The sequence below is a fragment of the Puma concolor genome, chromosome B4 (genome assembly GCF_028749965.1).
Source record: "Puma concolor isolate L17-30 chromosome B4, mPumCon1.1.hap2, whole genome shotgun sequence".
In the NCBI taxonomy this organism is placed as follows: domain Eukaryota; kingdom Metazoa; phylum Chordata; class Mammalia; order Carnivora; family Felidae; genus Puma; species Puma concolor.
This window is the reverse complement of record NC_141673.1, coordinates 14,282,711-14,310,457: the sequence shown is the minus strand read 5'-3', so window position 1 is coordinate 14,310,457 and position 27,747 is coordinate 14,282,711. Positions and strand designations below refer to the sequence as shown.

Genomic DNA, 27,747 nt, shown 5'->3' with positions numbered 1-27,747 from the left:
CTGGGAATCATGAGAGAGGACTCTGAGGACATACAGAAGAAGCAGCTGAACAGCAGAAACTTCTGGTGGAACTGATGTCTGAGCTGACTCTTCAAGGACATGTATTGTCTTCAGGCAAATTCTGTGTGCCCTGAAGGATGTTCCAGGGCTTGAAGAATGTGTGTGTGTGTGTGTGTGTGTGTGTGTGTGTGTGTGTGTGTGTGTGTGTTGGGGGGCAGGCAACATGCATAAAGTCTTAGAAGTAAGAGGGAGTTTGGTTTTAGTAAAGTGCAGGAACCAGACCAGGAAGCAGAGGCTTGTGCAGGAGGTCATGGGGAACCCTATGACACATAATGCGAATGTTGGGCATGATGTGGCCAGCTGGAATTTCCCAAAGTCTGTTCTCTAAGCACCAGTTATTTAAGATGTGCCCAAAAAGGGCCACAGTCAACTAAGAATGATAATGTGCTGAATATTACTTCCCCCCCCTTTTTTTACTTATCCCCTCTTTTAGAGATTTAGAAGACTCATTAGTATCATAATCCTTTATTTAAAAAATTTGATTCAGGGACACCAGGGTGGCTTAGTCAGTTGAACGTCAGACTCTTGGTTTAGGCTCAGGTCATGATCTCATGGTTCATGGGTTCAAGCCCTGCATTGGGCTCTATGCTGTCAGTGTGGAGCCTGCTTGGGATTCCCTCTCTCTCTGCCCCTCCCCACTTATGCGAGCGAGCTCGCTCTCTCTCTCTCTCTCAAAATAAATAAATAAACTTAAAAAAATAAACTTGATTCATTTAACTTAATTTATCCCAGACTCTTCCACAGTTATTTGACCATGAAAACTTTGTAGACATCTGTCTACATGGAGTCTACAGACCTTCTTTGGGAAGAGGAATCGTAGGAGAACTATTGACTTTCTTCAAGCAGTATCATGGCTGGATTTGTGTTTTAGGATAATCTCCTTGGCTCCTGTGTGGGGTAGATTCAGAAGGTAAGAAATATCGATGTGTATTGTTCAAGCACTTGTCAAGTTGATGTGACTTATTGACCGCTGGGCTGTCTCCCCCACTGGACCTGGTATAGCGAGCATACTTATTAATCATTGTGGCCCAGTGCCTAGCTCAGCTTGGCAGATAGTAAGCACTTCCATGCATTTTTTTGAATGAACGGATGTTGTTTTTAGTTAGGCACTGTACTAGCCATGGAGGCTGAGCAAATCAGATGCATTTCCTGTTGTCATGCAGTTAGCAGACTAGTGAGCATGTAGTAGGCACTTTATACATGTTTATGGACTGAGCAGATGATTACCATAAATAAGACAGAAAGTGGCAAGGATCATAATGGGGTGAGGCCTGGGAATCTGTATTTAAGCTAGTTCCTTGGCTACTTCTGATGTCCAGGGGCTGGTATTTGGGAAGCACTATGCTGTCAATCAGAGATGATGTGTCTTTGATTGGCCAGCTGACATCAAGGCCCCAATCTTCGGACACTGGCTGTTCCTGACTCTTGCCACTTGGGTCCTCGAAGCCCCTGGTCTCATTGCCCCTGAGCCACCACCATGCCTTTCCTGATCCTGCTAGAATCCTCTGAATTGAGCTTGGAGTGCTATGGGTCCTTTATAGCCCAAATCCTAATGGGAACCATCTCTAAACACTGAGTGAGATGTTTGCTTCTTGTTTCCGCCTCTCAGTACTCTTTCTGAAGCACTCATGACTCCCTCATGCATTCCTGAGTCTACATGATTGTCTCTCAAAAGCTGCTTGAAGACAGCTATGTGGCAAAACCTATTTATGTTTTGATGTAGGTTGTGTACACGTTATAGCTCTATTTTGTTTTTGGTGTGAAATTAAAAAGAAGGAGGAGGAGGATGGGAGGCAGCAGAAGGAGGAGGAGGAAGAAGAAGGGAGGAGGAAGAGAAGATTGCATGGTCTTTTAGGAGAGATTGTGAGACTTTTCTTCATTTTGTCCTGAAAAGAGTTTACTATGGAAATGAAAACAAAAAAAAAGTCCCTGATTGACTAGTTTGTGACAAGTGGAATCATTGCTTTAATGGTCTGGTTAGAAAGGGAATAGTTGTGATTGCCTTAACTGGCAGTTCTGAAATTTTGGCATATGAGTAAGTTTCACCAGAATTATGTGAAAATGAAAAATCATGCCCAGGCCTCATCTGAGATCTTCTTAATCAGGGTCTCCACAGGTAAGGTGCAGGAATGTGCATTTCTAAAGATAGTCCCTAGAGATTCTGATATGTAATCTGACTAGCAGGTGCTGGGCTAAGGTTTTCTGGGTGATGGACTGCTTCCTAGCCAAGCACAGCCTTCTCCTCTCAGGAAGTCAGCTCTGATTCTCTCTGCCCAGCTCTAAGTCCACCATCCCAGACCACAATTTGTAACCCCAGATCCTTTTTCATTCTTTTGGGCCCTGCTTGTGCCAGTGAAGGCTGTTCACTATCCTGGCTGTCACACACTAGTCTAGGAAACTCCGGGTCTGGTTTCTGTTCCAGCTGCACTCCCATGAGTCCCCAGCACAGACATTTCTGAGCAATTTTTCTTGCAACTGTCTCAAGGGATATGCGTTTCCTATTCTTCGAGTTGTTAATTTCCCTGATGATGTAAGCATCATGTCAACTCTCATCCAATTTAAACAGGTCATCTATTGACTGGCTTTTCTTCCCCTTAGGAGTTAAAGGTGGTAGCAAAATGCCTCCTCCTTCTGCTCAAGAAAAGACTGAGGATTTGTTTTATTCCCTTTAAGCGTTATTCCCAAAGTTTAAATAAAACTTGCTGATATTTTCTCACTTGCCTTCACCAACAATTTTTTTTTTCAAAATTTTGAATGTATATTTATTTTTGAGAGGGAGAGAGACAGAGTGCAAGCAGGGGAGGGGCAGAGAGAGAGGGAAACATAGAATCTGAAGCAGGCTCCAGGCTCTGAGCTGTCAGCACAGAGCCTGACATGGGGCTCGAACCCATGAACCCTGAGTTCATGACCTGAGCCGAAGTCGGACACTCAACTGACTGAGCCACCCTGGTGCCCCCACCAACAAGTCTTTCTTTAGAAGAGCAAAGTGGTTTGCCTTTAATGGAATAAAGGGGCTTGTGTGTCCCAACCCACGTCTTTAGTGAGTGGGAGTGAAGTTCTAGACTGAAGTTTGCCCGTAAATAACCCTGATTACTGGACCGTGGGTTAATCTTTAAATAAAGTCATATTTTTGAAATCAGAAGGAGTTTTAAAGGAATTTTAAATGATACTTGGCCCTCTTGAGGACCAATAAAAGGAGTCCATTTTACAACCTAGAGCAACTCTCTAAGATCCCCTTCAATCCTCCTCTCCATTCTGTCTCACCCCCATGGGTGCTCCAGAATCCATTCTCATGAAATGCCTCAGACCCTAACACCCAGCCCCTATAGCTTTTATAGTTTTTTTTTCTCTTTTCCTTCCTTTTGGATCTCTAGACCTGTCTCTCCATTCACATTCTTTCAATTCTTCTGAACTTGTGTCATAAAACCCTAATAACAGGAATAGTAGGCCAAAACTCAACTAATTGCTGAAGAGTAAAAAAAAAAAAAAAACAAAAGGGTTTGAATGGGGGTGATGTAGAGCATATAGAGGCTGGGAACCTAGACATGCTGATAAATCTTGTGTCTTTCACATGTGTGTTTGGGGGTATCATCTGTACTACAGATCATAGTCCCATAGACAGCCACTGTAATGATATTCCTATGGTATTCCTATAATTGTCCCACAGAGCTTGAGGACGTTTGGACCTCCTGTCTCTCCTAACTAGAGGCTTCCTTACTGTGTCTCTCTCCCCTTCTCATCATAAACAAGCTCATTCAAGCTATCCCTATTATGTTTCTGTGCTGTGAACTCATGTCAACAAGAAGGCATGGTAAGCTGGCTGAATCAACCAAGGTTGAGGTTAGCATTTGTAAATATTAGGAGGAGAGGACAAAGCTTTGTTTCAAGCCTTCTTCCTCACTTTTCTTTAATGCCTGGGCCTCTTGCTCCTTCACTCGGACTGCCTCCCACCTTTCCTTTCCTTTCCTTCCATAGAATTCACTCCTTCACACATCCTTGTGATGTAGAATAAAATATCTCTGATGAGATCTCCCCCATACTGATGATCACAGTTATCAACTGCACGAAATGGCCTTAAGAAAAATATGTAAATGAAAAATAAGATATGGTTTCATAATAAGCAGATCTACAGAAGAGAAAAAAAATCCTGTCTTTAGTCTTCTGTCTGGGAAGTTAGTAAAGGGGGTACCTACTCGAAGGGCCTAGCTACTTTATGTCTGGTTGGCATGTTCTCTATCTTGTGACATTTATTGAGCCCCTATTATGTGTCAGATACTGTTCTAAATGCTTTATACCTGTTAAAATTTTCAATGTCATAACATCCTCATAAGATGGTTGTTGATATTATCCACATTTTACTGATGTGTAAATCCAGGATCAGAGAGATTTAGATACTTGCCCAAAGTCGCTCAGCTTGTGACTGGTAGAGTCAGAATTTAAGCCAAACCACTGCTAGACCCTGAATTATTATCCATCTTTTAATCCAGGTAACTAGATTGATTCTTTTTGCTTTAATTTTTTTAAAAGATTTTATTTTTAAATAATCTCTACACCCAACATGAGACTTGAACTCACAACCCCAATTTCAAGAGTTGTATGCTCTACCGGCCTAGCTGGCTCAGCTAGCTATATTCCAGCAAAATAATTATGTTTTTGTAGCCTGAGGAAGTAAAAGTTGGGAAAGAAGGGAGGAATAGTAGCTAATCTATGCTAGATACGAGGTTTGAGGCCAATTCTGACTTCAGATCTCATGGCTTTTTAACATTTGGGCGGTTGAAGAAATTCATTGGCAGTGACAAGGAAAATCTTTATGCCAGTGTTTATGGAGATTTCCTTCATGCTTTTTCTATAAAAAAATGTATTTCAGCCCCCTTAGGGGAGCAAGTCACCTGTGCCCCATTTCCTCTGCTTCTGCCTGCCACTGTTTTATACCATGTGGTGGCAAATTATCTCATTATTCCTAACAGTGCCCCAGTGAGGAATCACAAGTCAGACAGTCCTCATTATACAAAAGAGGTGACCGAGACTCAGAGGACTTGAGTAACTTTCCATGATTACAAAGCTAGTACTTGAATAATTGTTGGAAGCATCTTGGAGGAGAAAGATTTAGGGTGATCCTTATTTATATCAATAGAGACTCCTTGAAGACCTTTACACTGACTATTATAATAAATGTAGTCTTCAGTGATTAAATCTATAATTCTGTATTCCCTCACAGAGGCACATTCTTTTCCCTTTCAGCCTCTCATAGCTGCTTTAATGGAATGGGATTAGTGAAGCACGCAAATGGAAAGTTTTCCTTTCATGAGCTCTGAGAACTATCTACCTAAAATGTATCTTCCAGACAAGATGATGTCATCCAGATTAGACATGTCCTTAGAGACTGATAACATGCTTACTGGGAGTGAGTCACCTTCCTCTGGGACGTCAGAATTAGGCAGCATCAAATCTAATAAACACTGATAGGCCGGAAAGAATTCTAATGTACTCAATGATGTCAAAGAAATGCAGTGTCTGAATCAGGGTCGGTAGTAACTTGGATCTGTTTCTCCTCTAATGAATCTTGAAACTTGTTTCCACCCATGCTTTCAAATTCAAGTATATTAGGAAGGATATAGGGGATAGGAGATAGTAAATAACAATATTAGGAAATGAATCTTCCTAACTGACTAAATAAGGATTCTTTTGGAGCTAAAACCAGAGTACCTGACTTCTTTCTTGATTCCTGTTTAAGGAATTGTCACTGCATGCCATACGCATGTCACTAAATATATACACAATTCTTCTGCTTGGTGATACCAATACACTTGAGATAAATTATAACTAGATTAGTTCTAGGAACTTAGTTCTTGGCTTCAGATGTGTGGCCTCGTGGATGCAAATTTCCCTCTCTGTTCCAGGGACTTGTATTTGGTAATTTCTAGGATTCTTCCTAAGATCTTTCTGGATATTTAATTTGTGTGTGTGTGTGTGTGTGTGTTCTGAAATATCAAATCTTTATGAATTCTGAGAGGAAGGATGTTCCTAATTCTAATAGGTTTTGTCTGCTGTCCCTGGTGCTGAATTGTACAAGACATTAGGGTTCCAAATGTGTATATTTTCAGCTGGTAGGGGAAAGGTAAAAGAAATAAAACCAAATGTTTAGACTTCATAAAGACTTATAGACCTGGAAATAGTATTATCCATATGAACAAAATGAACATGTACAAACTTAAAAGAAACAAATATATATTAAGTATATTAAATATTTGTGAGGGAAAGATTCTGTGTCTCTATTTTTTAGTAATATATCTCAAAGTGGGTTGGTACTTAGCCCAGAGTATATTCTCAGTGAATATATTTTGAGTGAATAGTGAATAAATTCAGGCATAGTGCTCAAAAGAAGTGAAGATAGAGTTAATGCTCAAAAATGGGAGCTCTACTCCCAAATATATAAAACAATTAATCACAAACATAAGCAAACTTATTGATAAGAATGTGGTAATTTTAGGGGACATTAATACCCCACTGACAGCAATGGATTGATCGTCTAGACACAGAATCAATAAAGAAACAAGGGCCCCGAATGACACATTGGATCAGATGGGCTTGACAGATATATTTAGAACTCTGCATCCCAAAGGAACAGAATATACTTTCTTCTTGAGTGCACATGGAACATTCTCCAAGATAGATCACATACTGGGTCACAAAACAGCCCTTCATAAGTATCAAAGAATTGAGATCGTACCATGCACACTTTCAGAACACAATGCTATGAAACTTGAAATCAAACACAGGAAAAAGTCTGGAAAACCTCCAAAAGCAAGGAAGTTAAAGAACACCCTACTAAAGAATGAATGGGTCAACCAGGCAATTAGAGAAGAAATTTAAAAATATATGGAAACAAATAAAAATGAAAATACAACAATCTAAAAGCTTTGGGATGCAGCGAAGGCAGTCCTGAGAGGAAAATACATTGCAATCCAGGCCTATCTCAAGAAACAGGAAAAATCCCAAATACAAAATCTAATAGCACTCCTAAAGGAAGTAGAAGCAGAACAACAAAGATACCATAAGCCCAGCAGAAGAAGAGAAATAATAAAGATCAGAGCAGAAATAAACAATATAGAATCTAAAAAGACTGTAGAGCAGATCAATGAAACCAAGAGTTGGTTTTTTGAAAAAATAGACAAAATTGATAAACCTCTAGCCAGACTTCTCAAAAAAAAGGGGGAGAGGACCCAAATAGATAAAATCATGAATGAAAATGGAATTATTACAACCAATCCCTCAGAAATATAAGCAATTATCAGGGAATACTATGAAACATTATATGCCAACAAACTGGACAACCTGGAAGAAATGGATAAATTGCTAAGTACCCACACACTTCCAAAACTCAAACAGGAAGAAATAGAAAATTTGAACAGACCCATAACCAGAGAAGAAATTGAATCAGTTATCAAAAATCTCCCAACAAGAGTCCAGGACCAGATGGCTTCCCTGGGGAATTCTACCAGACATTTAAAGCAGAGATAATACCTATCCTTCTCAAGCTGTTCCAAAAAATAGAAAGGGAAGGAAAACTTCCAGACTCATTCTATGAAGCCAGCATTACTTTGATTCCCAAACCAGACAGAGACCCAGCAAAAAAAGAGAACTACAGGCCAATATCCCTGATGAATATGGATGCAACAATTTTCAGCAAGATACTAGCAAATCCAATTCAACAGCATATAAAAAGAATTATTCACCATGATCAAGCGGGGTTCATTCCTGGGCTGCAGGGCTGGTTCAATGTTCACATATCAACCAGTGTGATACATCACATTAATAAAAGAGAAGATAAGACCCATATGATCCTGTCAATCGATGCAGAAAAAGCATTTGACAAAATTCAGCATCCTTTCTTGATAAAAACCCTCGAGAAAGTCGGGATAGAAGGAACATACTTAAACATCATAAAAGCCATTTATGAAAAGCCCACAGCTAATATCATCCTCAATGGGGGAAAACTGAGAGCTTTCCCCCTGAGATCAGGAACACGACAGGGATGTCCACTCTCACCGCTGTTGTTTAACGTAGTGTTGGAAGTTCTAGCATCACAGACAACAAAAGGAAATCAAAGGCATCAAAATTGGCTATGATGAAGTCAAGCTTTCACTTTTTGCAGATGACATGATACTATACATGGAAAACCCAAGAGACTCCACCAAAAGTCTGCTGGAACTGATACATGAATTCAGCAAAGTCGCAGGATACAAAATTAATGTACAGAAATCAGTTGCATTCTTCTACACTAATAACGAAGCAACAGAAAGACAAATAAAGAAACTGATCCCATTCACAATTGCACCAAGAATCATAAAACACCTAGGAATACACCTAACCAAAGATGTAAAAGATCTGTATGCTGAAAACTATAGAAAGCTTATGAAGGAAATTGAAGAAGATGCAAAGAAATGGAAAAACATTCCATGCTCATGGATTGGAAGAATAAATATTGTTAAAATGTCGATCCTACTCAAAGCAATCTACACTTTCAATGCAATCCCAATCAAAATTGCACCAGCATTCTTCTCGAAGCTAGAACAAGCAATCCTAAAATTTGTGTGGAACCACACAAGACCCCAAGGAGCCAAAGTAATATTGAAGAAGACCAAAGCTGGAGGCATCACAATCCCAGACTTTCGCCTCTACTACAAAGCTGTAATCATTAAGACAGCATGGTATTGGCACAAAAACAGACACATAGACCAATGGAATAGAATAGAGACTGCAGAAGTGGACCCACAAAAGTATGGCCAACTAGTCTTTGACAAAGCAGGAAAGAATATCCGATGGAAAAAAGACAGTCTCTTTAACAAATGGTGCTGGAAGAGCTGGACAGCAACATGCAGAAGAATGAAACTAGACCACTTTCTTACACCATTCACAAAAATAAACTCAAAATGGATGAAGGACCTGAATGTCAGACAGGAAACCATCAAAACCCTAGAGGAGAAAGCAGGAAAAAACCTCTCTGACCTCAGCCGCAGCAATTCCTTACTTGACACATCTCCAAAGGCAAGGGAAGTAAAAGCAAAAATGAACTATTGGGACCTCATGAAGATAAAAAGCTTCTGCACTGCAAAGGAAACAATCCACAAAACTAAAAGGCAACCGACAGAATGGGAAAAGATATTTGCAAATGACATATCAGACAAAGGGCTAGTATCCAAAATCTATAAAGAACTCACCAAACTCCACACCCGAAAAAGAAATAATCCAGTGAAGAAATGGGCAGAAGACATGAATAGACACTTCTCTAAAGAAGACATCCAGATGGCCAACAGGCACATGAAAAGATGCTCAACGTCACTCCTCATCAGGGAAACACAAATCAAAACCACACTGAGATATCACCTCATGCTGGTCAGGGTGGCCAAAATGAACAAATCAGGAGACTATAGATGCTGGAGAGGATGTGGAGAAACGGGAACCCTCTTGCACTGTTGGTGGGAATGCAAACTGGTGCAGCTGCTCTGGAAATCAGTGTGGAGGTTCCTCAAAAAATTAAAACTAGATCTACCCTATGACCCAGCAATAGCACTGCTAGGGATTTACCCAAGGGATACAGGAGTGCTGATGCATAGGGGCCCTTGTACCCCAATGTTTAAATTTTTTTTTTCAACGTTTATTTATTTTTGGGACAGAGAGAGACAGAGCATGAACCGGGGAGGGGCAGAGAGAGAGGGAGACACAGAATCGGAAACAGGCTCCAGGCTCCGAGCCATCAGCCCAGAGCCCGACGCGGGGCTTGAACTCACGGACCGCGAGATCGTGACCTGGCTGAAGTCGGACGCTTAACCGACTGCGCCACCCAGGCGCCCCTGTACCCCAATGTTTATAGCAGCACTTTCAACAATAGCCAAATGATGGAAAGAGCCTACGTGTCCATCAACTGATGAATGGATAAAGAAGTTGTGGTTTATATACACAATGGAATACTACTTGGCAATGAGAAAGAATGAAATATGGCCTTTGGTAGCAACGTGGATGGAACTGGAGAGTGTTATGCTAAGTGAAATAAGTCATACAGAGAAAGACAGATACCATATGTTTTCACTCTTACGTGCATCGTGAGAAACTTAACAGAAGACCACAGGGGAGGGAAGAGGGAAAAAAAAGTTACAGAGAGGGAAGGAGGCAAACCATAAGAAACTCTTGGGAACTGAGAATAGACTGAGGGTTGATGGGTGGGAGGGAGGGGAAAGTGGGTGATGGGCATTGAGGAGGGCACCTGTTGGGATGAGCACTGGGTGTTGTATGGAAACCAATTTGACAATAAATTTCATATTAAAAAGTAAAAATAAAAAAATAAAACTCCTTGATAGAAGTGACGAAAATAATGGGAGCTCTATAGTGAGACTGTCAGAGTTCACATCCTGGTATGCTACTCACTAGCTGTGTGACCCTGGACAAGTTGCTTCACCACTACCTGATAATACTACCTCAAAGGCTATTAGGAGGACAAAAGAGTTAATATACAGGGGTGCCTGGGTTGTTCAGCCGGTTGAGCATCCAACTCTTGATTTCGGCTAAGGTCATGATCCCAGAGTAGTGGGATCAAGCCCTGTGTCAGGCTCCATGTTTAGCATGGAGCCTGCTTAAGATTTTCTCTCTCTCCCTCTGCCCCTCTTCTTCTCTGCTTGTATGCTTTCTCTCTCTTTCTCAAATTAAAAAAAAAAAAAGAGTTAATATACAAAAGCTGTTCAAAACTGAAACTGTAACATTGAAAGTGCTCTGCATTATTATTTTTTTAATTTTTTAATGTTTATTTATGTTTGAGAGAGAGAGAGACAGAGACAGAGAGACAGAGTACAAGCAGGGGAGGGGCAGAGAGAGGGAGATACAGAATCTGAAACAGACTCCAGGCTCTGAGCTGTCAGCACAGAGCCCAACGTGGGGCTCAAACTCAGGAACCTTGAGATCATGACCTGAGCCGAAGTCGGATGCTTAACCGACTGAGCCACCCAGGCTCTCCTTTATTTTTTGTAAATTTTTAAAAAATGTTTGTTTATTTGAAAGTGCTATGCGTTATTATTATTATACTTCTTTTCATTCCTTTTGCCGAGGATATTTATGAATAATATATTCTAGACACATAATAATAATTAAAATTTATTGTGAGATTATTATGCAAGAAACATTTTAATTTACTAATTCCTTACGACAGTTCCATGATGTAAGCACTATTATTATCTCCATTATAAGGTGAGGAACCTAAGTAACTTTCCCATGGCCCCATAGCAATTTTAAAACTAAGATTTGAACCTAGGCTATCTAGACCCAAAATCTGAACCCTTAAACACAACACTTTATTGCTTCTCAATATTTTTGATATCCCAAGTTGGTGATATGGAGGGCAGTCTGTGTCTGGAAGCAGCATTTTCTGTAGATGAGAAGGTAATGGCTCAAAGAGAGTTCGCAGGCTCAAAGATTTTTTTAAGCTAAAAATCTTCCTTCAGTATTGAGCCATACTACTAACCTCACAGAAAACATGATGAATTTCCAACATTTCTGTCTTTTTTCCTTGAGGAGATAGGAAGGGAAGGGGTATTTTTTCCATTCCTTTTCCAATGAACACAATTAGCATGTCGATCCTAAACATATGCTGTGTATATCTTATCAGCTAATCTTGACACAGAGATTAGAACATGTTATGCTTTTTGGCTGACTGTCTTCACCTCTAGTCCAGTTATTAAAATAATTTCAATGACCCATTTTTAGTTTATTGGGTCAATATTGTAAACTTGAATACTGAATATTCTTCACCTGAAATTCTGCTTGCATGCTGAGTATAATAAATTGTAGTTCACGTCCAATGAGGATGGAAGTGCTTTTACACCATTGTTTTGTTTCCATTTCTTTTCAAAACGAGGTTCTTTTTCAGAGATATCTGAATTGCATGTACTATTTTCAATTTGCAGTAGGAGACTGGCATATAAAAGAAATAATGAAAGCTACATTATTATGGTCCCAGAAGATAACTGGTAATGGTGTAATCAATTTTCTCAGGGTTATTTCTTTTTTCCCCATTTTTGACTGCTCAACCTCCATCCATCTGAATGGAAAATGTTAAGCATGTGCTGATTGCTGTTGGGCATGTACTAAATTACTAGAGTATAGCAGCTTTACAGATAGATTGGTTTATACCCCTTAGTCTGCCAAGTTGTCATCATTTAGCCTTGTTCATCTGAGCTATTTTCTTTTTAGTCAGTGATAGGCATGGCTATAATGCACCTTCACTGTGGCATGTACCAGGATGCTCAGGCAGAAGGAGCTAACATTTATTAAGCATACACTCATTAACTTATTACGTTCCAGGACCCAGGTTAAGTTCTTTGCTACATCATTTCATTTAATCCATGCAGTGACCCATTAAGGTTTATATTGTTATTGTTCCCATTGTATAGACACACAAACTGAGGCACAAAAAAAAAACCCCACAAACATTCCCATGGTCATACCTGTGAGTTATGAAAATTGATGGCTGGTGTTTGAGGCTAAGTGGTCTGACTCCAGAGTCTATACTCTCCATTGGTATGTTCTACTGTCTTCTATGTGCTCATGGTTTTCAAATCCTTGCACGTCAACTCGTTAACAATAAATTAGCTTTTATTTTGTGCCAGGGACTGTGCCAGATACCAAAGATGCTAAGATTATTAAGATGTAGTCTCTAAGGCACTCATGGCTTAATGTGAAATTTATTGTAATCAAGGCATAGAGTTCACAGAAGAGAAAGTAAAGAAAGAAAACCTCCCTCAAATGGGAGGATGGGATTAGAACTCAGAGCCAGCTCCACAGTGAGATGGTCCCGGATGTAAGTTTTAAAAATTCACAGGAAACAGCACATGCAAAGGCATGGAAGTATGAGACAGGTGAGAGTAACTCATAGTGATTGGAAGCACGGACCCTGGAGCCCAACTGCTTGGATTTGAATCCTGGCTCTACCTCGTGACTGGTGGCAAACTCCTTAGCTTCTCTGTGCCTCAGTTTCTCATCTATACAAGAAGGATGACAAAACTAGTAACTCCTTAATAGTGCAGTGGGATTAAATGGGTTAAGGTCCACAAATCACTCAGAGAAGGGCCTGGCATATTTATTTAAAAAGCACACCATAGTAGTTAGTTATCACTCTTATTACCCACAACCTTTATTATTTTTGGTGCCTGTTCCTCCTTGTTATATGAAAGATCATACCAACTAGACTGGACCACACACTGTCATCTCCTTTCAAGCCTGTTCCAGCTTTCCAGAGGCATCAACTGTTACCAAACCAAGTTTCCTCACAAAACAGATTGGCAAGAAGTGGCCTTACTCTCCTTTCAAACCTTGAACTGTCTGTTCTGCTGAGGATATCCCAGGCAATTAGTGCTTCTTGGAAATTTCCATTCAAGGCACAGTTTCACTCTGGGCCACAAGGAAAGAAGGAGAGGAAAGGATGGATGCTCTGCTGGAGGAAAAATCCATCGAAACGAGTCACTGCCCTTCTCCCCAAACTGAAATCATTGGCCAGAGTGACCCACTCTGGCCAATGCTCAGGAACTTGTCTTCAGGAGAAGCCATCCTCCTAGTACTAGGTTTCTTAGGACCAGAGGCAGCTGGCAGGTAGGGATAAAACTTCTGCTTATCTCTTCTCCTTCTCAAATGTTCTTTTGTAGATCGTAGAGTAACATTTTCATAGGTGAAAATCCTGTCATAATCCTACTCAGAAAACCTGAGTTCTAGTCCTAGGTTTAATCTTAACTAAGTAATAATAATTATAAGCACTTATGTCGTGCTTACCATGTGCCAGACAGCGTTCTACACACGATACTTTCATCAACTCATTTTTTGAAGGTTTTTTTTATGTAAAAAAAATTTTTTTAATGTTTATTTATTTTTGGAAGACAGAGAGACAGAGTAAGGGAGGGTCAGAAAGAGGGAGACACAGAATCTGAAGCAGGCTTCAGGCTCTGATCCTTTAGCACAGAGCCCGACGCAGGGCTTGAACCCATGAAGCACAGGATCATGACCTGGGCTGAAGTCGGACGCTCAACTGACTGAGCCATCCAGGCACCCCAAAGATATCTTTTTTTTAAGTTTATGTTTCAGAGAGAGAGAGAGAGAGAGAGAGAGAGAGAATGAGCTGAGAGGGACAGAGAGAGGGAAGCACAATCCAAAGCAGGCTCCAGGTTCTAAGCTGTCAGCATGGAGCCCGATGTGGAGCTTGAACTCACAAACTGTGAGATCATGACCTGAACCAAAGTCAGATGCTCAACAGGCTGAGCCACCCAGGTGCCCATCATCAACTCATTTAATCCTCACAAGAGCTTAGAGATTTGGTATATATATTGGTCAGGGTAAACTAGTTATGCTGTGATAACAAACAAATCTCAGTGGTTTGTTTCTAACTCATGTATGTTCGTTATAGGTCCATGGGAATTTTGTTCCACACTATGTTTACCCCAGGATTCATGCTAATAGAGAAATCTCCATCTGGAATGTTTCACATTTCATGTCAGGGAGAAGAAAAGGACAGATTACGCACTGGCTCTTAAAAACTCTCATATGGAAATGACACAGTTACTCAATTCACAATTCATGGCCATACCTAACTTCAACTGGGTATGGAAGAGATATCTTACCATGTGTCTGAAAGAAGAGAACCAGAATGTTGATGAACAGTTCTAAGGTTACCATAATATAGTGTTTTTATCAGCATTTTATAGGTGAGAAAACTGAAAAACAGAGAGGTTAAGTAGGTTGCCTCAAATTACCTAGTTTTTAAGTGGTAAAGCTGGGATTTCAACTCTAGTGGTCAGGTCCAGAGACTGCTCTTAATAACTGTGCATAGACCTTTTCTAAGGCACTGAATCTGTCTAAATTTGTTTCTTCATCTGCAAAAATGGGGAGAAAAATGCTTTCTTCCGTATCTCACAAGGGTACACTCAGAAGTCATCCATCCAGGCATCTATCCAAGCATCCATCCATCCATTCTTGCAGTAATTGACATGCCAATTATTGCTCTAATTGATGTAAATCAGTAGTGAATAAGACTAAGTTCCTATGCTTGTGGAGGGTACATTCCTCTATATTGTATGAAACATTGGGTAAAAATAAAATAAGGGAATGGATCAATGAACAAGGCAAGGACAAATGCTCTGAGGTAAATAAAACACAATGATATTGTATGGTCTGGATTTTGTCCCCCTAAAACTCATATATTGAAGCCTTAGCCCACAATGTGATAATATTTGCAGATGGGGCCTTTGGGAAATAATTAGGTTTGATGAGGTCATGAGGATGAATCCTTCATGATGGAATTAGTAGCTTTATAACAAGAGGAAAAGAGGGATCACTCTTTCTTCATCATGTGAGGACACAGTGAGAAGGCAGCCATCAGCAAACCATGGGTTCTCACCAGAAACTGAATCAGCCAGCACCTTGATCTTCGACTTACCCAGCTCCAGAACTGTGAGAAATAAATGGCTGTTGTTTAAGCCACCCAGTCTATGCAGCAGTCTATATCCTGCATAGACTGATTATATATATGATAGAAAGGCACAGGGTGGGAGAGGTGCTCTTTAGAGTGGGAGATCAGGGAAGGACCATCTCAAGAAGTAATATTTGAGCTGAGTTTATCATGTGCACATCTAGGGAGCAGAGAGAATAATAAGCAAAAGGCTCTGAGGCAGGAACGAGCATGGCATGTGTGAAGAACAGAGAGCGGGTTAGAGTAGTTTGAGTATAATGAATGAGGAGGAAAATGGCAGGTAGTGAAGGTGCAGAGGGAGGCAGGAATGAGACCATAAAAGATAGATATGGACCAGCGAGTTTCAAACCTTGTTTTTGGGTTAAAAACCCCTTTGATAATCTGCTGAAAACCACAGACATGCTCACCGGAAAAGACAACACTCACACGACATTTTACATATAGTATCAGGAGTTTCACAGTCCCCAACTCTCCTGTCCATCTAGACCACAGTTTGGAAACGTGTGGAAGATGTAAAGATGTTTTGAATAGTACATAGGGAAAGAGAAGGGAGAAAGAAACTGACATTGTTTGCAAGCTTTCTCTGTGCCAGAAGCTTTGCCAGTTGTGATAAATTATTTATCATATTTTTCAAAATCTTATTTGATAAATGATGAAGCCAGGTATCAGGTAGGCTAAGCAATAGGCTTTAGGCTAGCCAGGTAGTAAAGGACAGACAAAGGATTTGAATTGAGGTTGGCTTCACAACAGAGATACTATTATTAGATGTAGGGTCCAGTGTCATTCTGCCAAGGGTATTTTTATTATTAGGTGAAGGGTCTGTATTTTCAACCAGCGGAGGCAGTATCCATTTCCTTTTCAGCTCGCTCTAGTTGAATAGCAGAGCAGCTCAGATTCTGTTTCTATTTCTTTACAGCCACACTGATTATAACGTCAGTCTTTATTACTCCCAGCAGAGCAGTGAAATATAATCCCTACACCACTACCAATTAAGGCAGCACCAACTCTATCCACATATGTTCTCTCTGTGTGAATGCCAGAAGACCTGCTCCAAGAGTTTTCCAGTGGTTTAGTATTCTGCTCAAAAAGCTCATTTGCCAAGCATCATCTTTCTTAATTAGGAACCTAATGTATTACAGCCAATCCTTTAAACAAGAGGAGGATGGTGACCTGAAAAGGAAGCATGACCATTCATTTCAAGATAATCAGCTTTGAAGCTGCTTGACAATAGATATTGATTTCTAGTGCCTGAAAAACCTCCTGAGAGAGGTTTCTGGTCTCAGCAGCCTGAGCAATCTGTTTGTCTCCTTATTCACTTACCATATGAGGCCAGGAAATGACCTATAATGTGATGAGCAAAGAAACTACCTTCTCTGAAAAACCACATGCATGAGAATGAGTGGAAGGATCCTCCTAGACTAACGTGAAGGAGGATAAGCAAACCATTCATTTCATTTTCTTACCTCTTACAGCCTTCTATTAAAGCTAATATTAGCTATCCTTTAAAGAACACACTCTATATTATTTACAATGTCAAAATGCTATTGGTTTTATCACCCAGTTTTCAGGATGAAGAAACTGAGCGCAGAGATGTGAGTTTCTTTTCACAGTGTCACACAGCAAGTGAAAGCCTGAGCTGAGAGATGAAATCTGTCAGAGTCTAAAGTTATTTTTCTTCCACAACACTAGGCTGCCTCAGTTTTCTAGATATGCATTTTCCTCCTTTGACTTTCTACTTGCTGAAATTAATTTTTTGAGCCAGTAAAGTCATCATCGTTCAGAAATAATGACACCATATTGGTGGAATTTGGCTTCTTTAGTGTCTTACACAAGTATCTACATACGGCAATAGAGCTAGGTTGCAATACTACATGTTGCCAGTAGGTGCCACTATCTTATCTAATGCACTACATATTAAAAAATATTTACTGAATACCTAGTATATGAAAGGCTCTGTTATAGGTGCTAGGGATATAGTCATGAGCAAGACAGAGTCTCTGCTTCATGACATTTCCATTCCATTGGGGAAATCTGAGCCACAAGCAAATATATAATATATCAGACAGTGATCAGTGGAATAAGTAAATGCTGAAATTTGAGGCTTCAGGCTCTGAAATACATCAGCTGTTTGAGTTTGAAATATGTTATATTCTAGTGACATGAAACCAGCTGCTCTGTAAGAGTTCATCTCTCAGGAAATGTCCCTGCAACTAACTCTGTTCGGTGAACCAGTAAAAATGATCAGCGTTCCCATGTCCCCATTGAAACAGATTAGGAAAGAAAAACCTCCTGGGACTAGAGTCTACATAGTTTACTGGCTGAGTGTACCATCACCTACAAAATAAGTCCCAATCCAAGCATACTCTATTAGGCCCGTTATGATCCAACTGACCTCTCTAGTCTGATCTCTGACCACACCCTTTTCACATTTTACACCCTTATAAGCCATATTGCTTTTCATTCCCCACATGAGTATACTGTTTTACCCCTTCAGGCTTTTGCTAATAATAACTACTACATTGGGAAGCCATTTTAATTTTTTCTCACTTATATAATCCCTAATCCTCTGGTTAGGGACCAGCTAGACCTGGTGTGGTCATATCCAGCTATCACCACCTCTAAGAAGTCTTCCTTGTTTTCCTCAATCTAAGTTAGATTCCTGTTAGATTCCTAAGTAATCCCTGTTACTTCTTCCACATCTTCTGGATCCTATCACTTGACTTCTATACTGTTTTACCATGAGATATCTTTGTGCTTCATTTTCTTTTTGAGGCAAGGAACTAGATCATATTCATCTCTATATCCTCTTTGCCTAATTCAGCACTGTCCAATAGAAATATAATGCAAGCCATATATGTAATTTAAAATTTAATAGTAGCCACATTAAAAAGTAAAAAGAAACAGATGAGATTCATTTTCATAATGTGTTTTACTTTACCCAATATATTCAAAACATTACCATTTCAACACATAATTGATGTAGAAAATAATCAACGAGATGTTTCAGAATCTTTTTATCACATTAAGTCTTCAAAATCTGGCGAGTATTTTGTGCTTACAGCCATGTCAACGCAGAAACTAAATTTCCATCAGAAATACTTGGTCTATGTTTAGATTTTACAAAATTTATTCTCAAAGTATAACCACATGCTCAAACTGTTCCAAACATACTTAAAAGTTTTCTAAAAACTGAAATAAATACAAAAAATATCATCTTCCTTTAATATTCAAGTCCACATTGACAAAACTGGCTCATCACTTTTAGAACAATTAGACTTTCAAGCTGAAGCATATCCATTTCAAAACTATGTCCACAATAGATTCACCAACTCTTCTGTCAATTCAATGTTAGCAGTGGGTTCAAAGGGTATTGCATAAATTGAAAAGCAGTTCTAAATTTACCAGTAACAGAAAAATTCTTCAAATTTTTCTTGCCATTTTAATAGCCAATGTACATAATTTTGTTAATTGCAATGACAATCTTCTGCATATTGACTCCCATTAGAAAAATACATAAAATTATTATTGATCTGTGTATTGGAATTTTTAATTCCAGCAAATTCTCATACTAGTCATGCCGGGTCAGAAATAAGCTTTTCCTTTTCACTAAACTTCAAATTTAGCCTGTTCTTTTGTAGTGTCATATTGGCTAGGAAAGTTAAGTCAGACTGACATTTTTGTCTTTGACTTACTGAATTTTGTTTCAAAAAAATCTTGAATTAGAGTTAACAATAGAGTCGATTTTTACAAAACAACTCAACTGATAAGTATTGGCAAACCCCCCCACCAGATAATTGACTTCATTGTCTTCTGTTTTGTTCAACAGATGTATAAACTGGCAATGATTCACAACATTTACATACATGCACTAAAGAATTTTAACAACTGTAAACAATAACACTTTTCATAGAGTATGCTTTAGAAGCTTAATTTTTTAATGTATGTTTTTAATGTATATCATACAGTGAAAAATGTGTATCATTTTTTGTATGTTTTTTATGTATGTTTTTAATGTATATCATACAGTGAAAAAAAATAAAGTATCAGGACACCTGGATGGCTCAGTCTGTTGAGCGTCTGACTCTTGGTTTTGGCTCAGGTCACAATCCCAGGATCATGGGATGGAGCCTGCTTAAGGTTCTCTCTCTCTCCCTCCCTGCCCCTCTACCCCACTCATGCTCTCTCTCTAAAAACTTAAAAGTTAAAAAAATAAAGTGTTTTAAATTAAAAAACACTTTAAAGCTAGAGCATCATCCATCATAATAGGAACTTTTATTACATCTAAGTAAAATTCTTCTTTGACAGATACAAAAGATTTAAAATGATCTATGCCATAAGTTCCGTATTTTCAGTTCTGTATTAACAACATTTATTGTAAATCTGAGACAACATGTACCCAAAGTATTAATTAGGCGGTATCTCATATTTACCAACTCATTGAAAGATGAAAACAATACTTTAAATTTTACAAATTTTGGATTAAATGATTTTGATACCGTTAGAATGATCTTATAGTCCTTAGGCAATTGTTTGTTGGCTTAATTGAAGATCTTCCACTTTTTGTGAAGTATCATTTTTAGTATTTTCCTCATAATTTTCTGAAAAAATTTTCATAAGTATAATAATAGTTCATTTTACTATCTATCAAAAAACAGTTCTGTGTATGTATGTGTAAGAATTTGTCTTATGGCCAGAATTACAAGCTCAGATTCTGTTAAAAATCTTTAAAAATTTTTGATTAGTGCTTAATTCTGATATTAGGTGACTAATTTAGTCAGTTATTTTTTGACTGTTGAGAAGAAACATCAAATTCATCATATTGCTGTAAATTTTCCTAATATTGTCTATTATTTTTATTAATTAAATAGAGATCTTTTTTTATTCTACTGCAATAAACTGCAATTGCCATTCATTGTAAACTTTTCTTCCAATCTTTTCTTTTCTTTTCTTTTCTATTCTGATCATAGTGTTAGCTTTTGCATTTCCACTTAATTCTGCATCAGTAGTCTGCTTTTGTTTTAAAATTTTTAAATTTGTCCATACCTATTTTTTTATATTGAAAAATCTAATTGTATTACAATTAAAATAATAGCAAGATTTCAATTTAATTATCGATGAAATTTACTGTGGCTGGAGCTGTCAGCATAAAATATTCTAAGAAACACATTACCATATTGCATGTATAGAAAAAGAATCATTCAAGCTGAATCAACCCATCAACTTTAACTAGACCAGTGATACGTTTATATATATTAGTGGAAACAATCCATGTACCCAATAAATACATTACTATACAACAGTACTGTCTTATGCAATACAAAAGCTAAAGTGAAGTGTTCTTTTACTGAAACAAAGCTGTGTTTAATAGAAAGTATTTTACAGTATTTCCATTTTAAAATTAAAATTTTAATACAAATTAAACAATATTAAAAATTCAGTACCTCAGTACTGACATTAGTCCCGTATCAACTGCTCAAAAATCACATGTGGCCAAGAGCTACTGCCCTGGACAGCACAGACCTAACACATTGTATCCAGTCAACAACTATCTTTTGAATTAATGGACCCAGGTGTATAACTTTCCCCAACTTTACATTTGAACCTTGGCAATGAAGACCTACACAGAGTTGCATCAGACTCAACTTCTCTCTAATCTAAGATCAATAGCACGGAGACACTGTTCAAGTTTTAACGGACCAGTGGAGATTCTAGAGGTTGGAGTAGTATAGACAACCATGTGTAGTTGAAGGCAGCATGGTGCAATGGAGAAAATCATCAGACTTAAGGCCAAATGACTGGGATTGTAGTTTCCACTCCCTAGCTCATTAGTTGGGTGTGTTAGATTTCTTCCTTCCTGCCCTGCCCAATGCGGGGCTTGAACTCATGACCCTGAGATCAAGAATTGGTTGCTTAACTGACTGAGCCACCCAGGCACCCCTAGATTACTCCTCTTTAAAAGAGACTGCTTTCAATACTTCACATATTTGCTGTGAGGATCAAATAAAAATATTTCTATTTATAAATGTTAAAACACTGTCCAAATGTTAGTGTTTTTGTCTTGTCTGTGCCAATGGGAAATCTGTCTCAGGCTGAATGCCACACCAATCAGAAAGTATCTGTGTCAATAGAAAGCTCTGTTAAGCAGCTAGGGAAACCCATTCTGCTGGCAGAATATGTGTAGGCACAGTGGATACCACAGAGGTGTCTTACTATTAGCCAAGCACAGGGACACATACAATTCAGAGACTAATGCTTAAATTGTTAATTTTTTTTTTCCAAGCAGTGGAAAATAGTTAAGAGTCCAGGCTCCTGCTAGCTCCTAGCAGACTACCCGGCTGCTAGGGGATTTAAAGATTTAGGATTTAGGATTTGGCAGCTATATGACTTTGGGCACATAAATTAACTTGCCATGCCTCAGTTTTGTCACCTATAAAATGGGGGTAATATTAGGGCCTATCTCCTAGAGTTGATTACAGCATGAGATAACCCATATAAATTGTTTTAAAGAATGACTGACGTATATTAAGTTCTCAGTAAATAGTTAATGATAGTTATTATGCATGCCAAGTGTACTGTGAATGAACACGTAGGAATTTTCTTCTTATTCTTTTTTATTGAAGTAATATTAGTTTCAGGTGTACAACATATTGATTCAACAATTCCATATAAGGGGCGCCTGGGTGGCTCAGTCGGTTAAGCGGCCGACTTCGGCTCAGGTCACGATCTCGCGGTCCGTGAGTTCGAGCCCCGCATCAGGCTCTGTGCTGACAGCTCAGAGCCTGGAGCCTGTTTCAGATTCTGTGTCTCCCTCTCTCTGACCGTCCCCTGTTCATGCTCTGTCTCTCTGTCTCAAAAATAAATAAAAACATTAAAAAAAATTAAAAAAAACCCAATTCCATATAATACTCAGTGTTCCCAGGGTAATTATAGTCACCATGTGCAACTATAGAACATTATTACAATATTAATGGCGTATACCCTATGCTGTACTTTTCGTGTCCATGACTTCTTTATTTGATAGCTGGAAGTTTGTACCTTTTTTTTTTTAATTAAAAAAAATTTTTTTTTCAACGTTTTTATTTATTTTTTGGGACAGAGAGAGACAGAGCATGAATGGGGGAGGGGCAGAGAGAGAGGGAGACACAGAATCGGAAACAGGCTCCAGGCTCTGAGCCATCAGCCCAGAGCCCGATGCGGGGCTCGAACTCACGGACCGCGACATCGTGACCTGGCTGACCGACTGCGCCACCCAGGCGCCCCCGGAAGTTTGTACCTTTTATTCTCCTTTAACTATTTCACCCATCTCCCCCGTCACCTTCCCTCTGGTGACCACCAGTTTGTTCTCTGTGTTCAAGAGTCCATTTTTTGGTTGGTTTGTTTATTCATTTGTTTTGTTTTTTAGGTTCCATATATAAGTGAAAACATAGGGTGTTTGTCTTTCTCTAACTTATTTCACTTCGCCTAATTAATGCCCTCTAGATCTATCCATGTTGTTGCCAGTGACAATATCTCATTGTTTTTTATGGCTGAGTAATAATCCACTGTGCACATACCACATCTTCTTTATTCATTCATCTATTGACGGACTCTTGGGCTGCTTCCAGACTTACCTATTATAAATAATGCTGCTCTAAACACAGGGGTGCATATATCTTTTCAAATTAGTATTTTTTCTTTTGTGTAAATACCCAGTAGTGGGATTACTGAATCATAGGGTAGTTCTATTTTTATTTTGTTGAGGAACCTCCATACTGTTTTCCACACTGGTTTCACCAATTTTACATTCGCACCAACAGTGCACAAGTTTCCTTTTTCTCCACATCCTCACCAACACTTGATATTTCTTGTCCTTTTGATTCTAGCCATTGTGACAGGTGAGACGTGATGTCTCATTGTGGTTTTGATTTGCATTTCCCTGATTAGTGATGTGAGCACCTTTTCATGTGTCTGTTGGCCATCTGAATGTCTGCTTTAGAAAAATGTTCAGGTCCTCTGCCCATTTTTAATCAGATTATTTGTTTTTTTTGGTGTTGAGTTATATAACTTCTTTATATATTTTAGATATTAACCCCATATTGGATATGTCATTTGCAAATACCTTCTTCCATTTGGTAGGTTTTCTTGATAGTTTCCTTTGCTGTGCAAAAGCTTTTTTTTTTTTTTTTTTGGTGTAGTGCCAGTCGTTTAATTTTGCTTTTGTTTCCCTTTCCCTGGGAGACATATCTAGAAAATTGTTGCTAAGGCCAATGTCAAAGAGATTACTGCCTTTGTTTTCTTCTAGAAGTTTTATGGTTTCTGGACTCACATTTAAGTCTTTAATCCATTTTGAGTTTATTTTTGCATATGGTGTAAGAAAGTGGGCCAGTTTCATTCTTTTCCATGTAGCTGACCAGCTTTCCCAATATTGAAGAGACTGTCTTTTCCAGGAATTTCCTTCTTTTTCTGATTTCTCTCTCTCTACCTCCTCCCTAATCTCTCTGTCCTTCACACAGTGTCCTGGTTCTAACTTAAGAAATCGCAAGTCCTGGGACACCTGGGTGGCTCAGTTGGTTGAGAGTCCTACTCTTGATTTCAGTTCAGGTGAAATGATCTCACAGTTCATGGGTTTGAGCCCCTCATCGGGGTCTGTGCTGACAGCATGGAGCCTGCTTGGGATTCTCTCTCTGTCCCTACCCACCTCCTCCTTAAAAATAAAGTAAACATTAAAAAAAAAAAAAAAAAAGAGGGGGCACCTGAGTGGCTCAGTTAAGCATCCATCAGACTTTGGTTCAGGTTATGATCTCACTGTCTGTGACTTTGAGCCCCGTGTCGGGCTCTGTGCTGACAGCTCAGAGCCTGGTGCCTGCTTCAGATTCTATGTCTCCCTCTCTGCCCCTCCCTCATTCATACTCTGTCTCTGTCTCTGTCTCTGTCTCTCTCTCTCTCTCTCTCTCTCTCTCAAAAATAAATAAACGTTAAAAAATAAAAGATTTAAAAAAAAATCACAAGTCCTTAAGATCCAGCTCATCATTAGAGGAGACAATAAGTCTTCCATTTTCTGCAGAATGAAATATCTGTTAAGTCTTCCTGCTGACGTTGACTATATTTTATAGCTGAATTTAGCTGTGTTATCTCATTAGGCAGTTTCTACCTCTTTACTAAGGCTTACCAAAGAATCTCTTCCAAAGAAGGACAAAATAAGAATGAAAGGAAAATCTCATTCATTTATTCATTCCAAAAATATTTATTGAGTACTTACTTTGTGTACAGACATTTAAATGTGCTTGGGAGTCAACTGTAAACAAAATGATTTTTTAAAAAATCCTGCCCCCCTGGAGCTTGCATCCTAGTGAAAGGAGACTGGCAATAAATACTAACATAATAAATAAGCAAAATATTCAGTATGTTAGAAAATTATGAACACTATGAAAAAAAATTGAACAGTCTAGGGAGGATTGGAACTGTAGGATATAGAGGTGAAAAATAACTTTAAGAAGAATTCTCAGGTTGAACCTCATTGAGAATAGAGTTTGGGGGCAAATAACTTGACGGAGGTCAGGGAAAGAAGCACAGAGTTATTTGGGGGAAGAGAATGCTAGGAAATGGAGCAGCCACTAGAACGGACCTAAGGAGTGCACTTGGCCTGTTCAAAGCACACTAAGGAGGCCAATGTGTCTGGAATGGACTGACAGAGGTGGGACCATAACACATGGCCTTGTAGGACATTGTGAAGAGTGTGGCCTGGCCTTGCTAATTGCATAGTGATTTCAAGTCAGTTTGGGCACTGAGAGTATAAATAGACTGCAGATTCTTTGAGCTATTAGAGACCTTTAAGGGAATTGAGTTTTCTTGCTCATCAATCTATGAATTCCTTCCACAGTATTGCCACCATAGAGTCATCTTGCCTTTTCATGGGGACCCTGGTGACAGAGAGCTCCCATCTTCCCAAGGCAATCCATCTTTCTAGTTTTGCCTGGTGGAAGATTTTCTCTTTGATCGAGCTGACATCTGACTGTCTGTCACTGCCATCCATAACCTTTATTTCTACCCTCTGTAGGCCTTTCAGAATATAAGTCTAATTTTTCTTCCTCATGACAGCCCTTCAAATATTTGAAGACAGCTGCCACATCCTTAGAGTTTTCTCTTCCCCATGCCAATACCCAGTTCCTCCTGTCATTTCTCATATGACAAATGTATGCAATTTCTGCTCTTTCTCCTCTGATTCTGCTCTGGCTCTATTTATTCAATGGCCAGAAGGGAGCCCAGATGTGCCTGGCTGGAGAATAACAGTCCAGAGCCATCCCATCCTTGGCTTAGGGCTTGGCCTTGCATCCTGGCAGTCATGTAGTGAAGGAGAAAGACTTTGAAATCAATAGACAGGGGTTCAGATCCCAGCACTGCCCCTTCATTGTTGTGTGGCTCTGGAGAGGGTTTCGTCTCTCTGAACTTTGTTTCCATATATGTAAGGTGAAGATAGTAATTCCAACCTTGGAGATGTGTTGCAAGAATTAGTAGTTTGATGAGTTTATGGTTGCCTGGCACCTTGTAAGGGTGTGAAGTTGATTTTTTTGAAAATCTCTTCTGTGCCTTTGACAACGTTTTTCTCTCCACATCCGTTGTAGCATTTTATTCCCAGAGCCAGATCTTATACAATACGGCCTCCTAAGTCCCTAGTAGAAATACTCTTGATGCTCTTTTTCTAGTTCTTTAATAAGAGATATGTAGAGTCTTTAAGGTTTTTTCCCCTTCTTTCCTTCCAAAATTAATAAATACAACAGTTTCATTGGCCCAAAGCCCAGCTCCTCAGAGGCTGTAGAGGTGGTTTGGGGAGTTATTCAAGGGGGTCATGGGCAAGTACTATAAGAAAGAGTAGATGGAGTGATCACCTACATTCTGGCTGCCTAACCTTGTAACAAATAAAATGTGCTTTTATTCTAAATCCAGGAGAGCAGGCTCTTTCTTTGTAATATGATATAAAGAATGTAACTAGAACTCTCTCTCTCTCATCACCACGAACACAGCTCTGCAATGAATATGACTTTCACTGCCCATCTGAGGCTGAGGGATAAGGACAGACACTGCCCCTGAAGGGTTGTAGCCATTCTGGTGTGGGAGGTGGGGCATTGGGGAAAAGGCTGCAGCATGTCTGGGCCAACATGAGGACTGGTATTTAGCCAAACTGAGCCTTTCTCTCTGCCATCCTGGTTGAGAGGCTCCTCATCACTTGCTTGGACTATTGTACTTAGCAATCTCCTAACCAGGGCCCTGCCTCCATTCTCCACTTCAGTTGTCTCTGTGATCTGATTATGACGTCACTCTCAACAGCTCCCCTGGTGATCAGGAGGCTCCTGTGCACTTAACTGTGTGGTTTCAGGGGAACTTCCCAACCTCATATCCAGCCCACTCTTAGCTGTGGTCTTTCAAAATTATTTGCCATTCCCTAAAAATACTGTTTAAGTCCCAGCCAACCCTCTGTATGTGCTATTCTGCCTGAAATAAACTTCTCCACTTTTTTTTTTTTTCTTACTGAATTCTCATCCATTTTTCGAGATCCTACTCAAATATCACTTTATTTAGGAGGACTTCCTGGTTCCTTCAGGAAGAGTTTATTACTCCCTCCCCCATGCTCTTAAAACACTTTTCACATAGCTGCATTGCATTATAATTGGTGTATTGTATTACAATGATGTGTTCACCTTCTCCTCCACTAGAGTGTGAATAGAAAGACTGAGATTATGGGGCGCCTGGGTGGCTCAGTCGGTTGAACGTCTGACTTCAGCTCAGGTCATGATCTCGCAGTTTGTGAGTTCGAGCCCCGTGTCGGGCTCTGTGCTGACAGCCCAGAGCCTGGAGCCTGTTTCAGATTCTGTGTCTCCCTCTCTCTCTGCCCCTCCCCTGCTCACGCTCTGTCTCTCTCTGTCTCAAAAATGAATAAAAAACATTTAAAAAATTAAAAAAAAAAAAAAAGAAAGACTGAGATTACTTTCCTAGGGCTACCGTAACACAGTACCACATACTGGCTTAAAACAACAGATATTTATTCTGTCACAGTTCTGGAGGCTCCAAGTCTGAATGTCTGCAGGGCTGTACTCCCTCTGAAGGCTCTGGAGAAGGATCCTTCCTTGTCTCTTCCTAGCTCCTGGCAATTGCTGGCAATCGTTAGCCATTCCTTGGTTTACAGGTGCATCTCTCCAGTCTCTGCCTCT

At 39.4% G+C, this 27,747-nt stretch overlaps 1 long non-coding RNA gene across 2 annotated transcripts in view; it reads left to right on the top strand.

The window, feature by feature from the left end:
• The window catches only part of LOC147578926 (uncharacterized), a 96,976-nt gene that overhangs the window by 9,625 nt on the left and 59,604 nt on the right, over positions 1-27,747 (top strand). For both annotated transcript variants that reach the window (XR_015253348.1, XR_015253349.1), the window contains exon 2: positions 830-970. This is a non-coding gene — a long non-coding RNA (uncharacterized LOC147578926). The remainder of the gene's footprint in view (positions 1-829; positions 971-27,747) is intronic.